Consider the following 2,117-nt stretch of genomic DNA (forward strand, 5'->3'; position numbering starts at 1 on the left):
GAATCGCAAAATAGTCCAACTATGTCCACAGGCAGGGACACCTCCTACTAGATCAGGTTGCTCAAGGCCCCATTCAGCCTGGATTTGAACAGTCCCAGGGTTGCAGCCTCCACAGCTTCCCTAGGCAGCCTGTTCTAGTGCCTCTTCACCCTCATGTAGGAATTTCTTCCTAATGTCTTATCTAAATCCAGCTTCTTCCATCTGAAGGCATCACACCTCATTCTCTCACTCCATGGCCTTCGTAAAATGTCCCTCCTCAGATCTCCTTCTCTCCCTTCAAATACTGGAAGGCTGCTCTGAGGTCTCTGTGGAGCCTTCTCATCTCCAGGCTGAATAGCCCAAACTTTCTCACCCTGTCTTCACAGGCTAGGTGCTCCAGCCCTGTGATCGATCCATTTTGTGGTCTCCTCTGGACCTCCTCTAACTTTCCATAAAATGCCCTGCACACTGCCTCAGTGGACAGTAGGATATGGTGTTTGTGCATATGGAGTACAGAAAATAGTGACAGAGCAGAAGATTGCTTCAGCCAATCAGGGGAAAAGCTTTTATCTCCTTTCAGACGTCCTGTTGTGTTTAAAGACAGGCAACACGAACTGTGAGCCAAGCGAGTTCCCACTCTGCTGTGGCACGATGGCTTCACTATCATGATGGGATTCCACAGAGTCTCCATCACTGTAAGAAAACACTAAACTGCTTATGGCTTGGTCACATACTTGCCCTCACCAGCAGTAGCCATGTTCTATATTTTGCAGCTGCTCACGAGGTGATTAGACAGAGCAAAGGAAAAGTATTTTAAGTTGCCAATGCTCCATATAATGAAACACACATTGCTTTTACAAACTAGGGTTGAATCTGTTGCCAGAATAAATCAAGATCACCTGTGCCATTTTAAACCACATCCTTTACTTCCCATTCCATAGCCTCCTATGTTTCTTTCAAGGAAAATCATACAGAAGCCATAGAAGACTATAGAAAACTTCCCTTCTTAAATAAGATGACTGCCAGCAAGTGACCTAATAGTGAACTCAGGATGATTTTGGTTTATAGAATGTAATAGTAATAGAGTTGTTTCATATAACCTTGCAGTCTTTAGTGCTGCAGTTAGGTCTTCTATTACTAGAATTGCAAGAGATATGTATTCATGCCTGAATTCACATCAGGTACAAAAAGCTGAGCGAGTGAGTTCAGTGCTGGCTTATCTGACATTATGAACAAAGCCCACCTTTTATTCCTGAAAGAGAAACACCATCCGTAATAGCATCACTCCCCATCCACATGCCTGAATGCCAATCTAGGTGACTGTCTCTTAGCATAACAATGCACTTGTATAATGCACTTGTATAATAATGCACTTGTAGTAATGCACAAAATGCACTTGTACATGATAGCCTTTCATGTTTAAACAAATAGATTGTTTTTTAAGATTGGATGAACCTGACTGAAATGATACAAAATACTAATAGAAAATACATTTAGGAATGAGACTTAGCCTACAGAGGAGGAAGACTGTCACAGAGACTTTGGCGAAGAACACCATTTATGAGATTAAATCTGGTTATAGTATCACACACTGTGGGATGTCTTGTGTCACCCTACTTTAATACCTGAAGAGGACACAGATTTAATTAGAACTGCAAGAATATCTGGGAATAGTACTCTGATGAATTGGTCTAGCACAGTAACGTAATTCTCAAACTGTACTAGGCCTTCCGATCTGCAGCACAAGAAATGATCTGAGCATTGCCAGCTAAAAGCATCTCTCTTATAAACTCATTCTCTTTCCTTCACTGCAAGGCAAGTTTGATGCTCACAAACAAAATAAATCTCTTGCAGTAGAAAAGATAAAGAGAGCTGGATTTGTAAAGGATTTGAACATTTTGATGAATTGATCGAATCCCTTTGGATGATTTCTTTCTTTTCTTTTCTAGAGCGAGGAGCTTCCTAGTTTCAATCACTGGTAATAGTGCATCCAATTAGTCAGGAACTGCATTTCCTTCAGAGGTAAAATGTAAAATCAGAGAATCCAGTAGGATGCTCAAAGCCTATGGCAGAGCAGCCAAGTGACAGTGATCTGTGGAAAAGAAACTCACAACTCATAGCAAGTCATGAAGCAGGTC

The sequence above is a fragment of the Pogoniulus pusillus genome, chromosome 27 (genome assembly GCF_015220805.1).
Source record: "Pogoniulus pusillus isolate bPogPus1 chromosome 27, bPogPus1.pri, whole genome shotgun sequence".
Classification (NCBI taxonomy): domain Eukaryota; kingdom Metazoa; phylum Chordata; class Aves; order Piciformes; family Lybiidae; genus Pogoniulus; species Pogoniulus pusillus.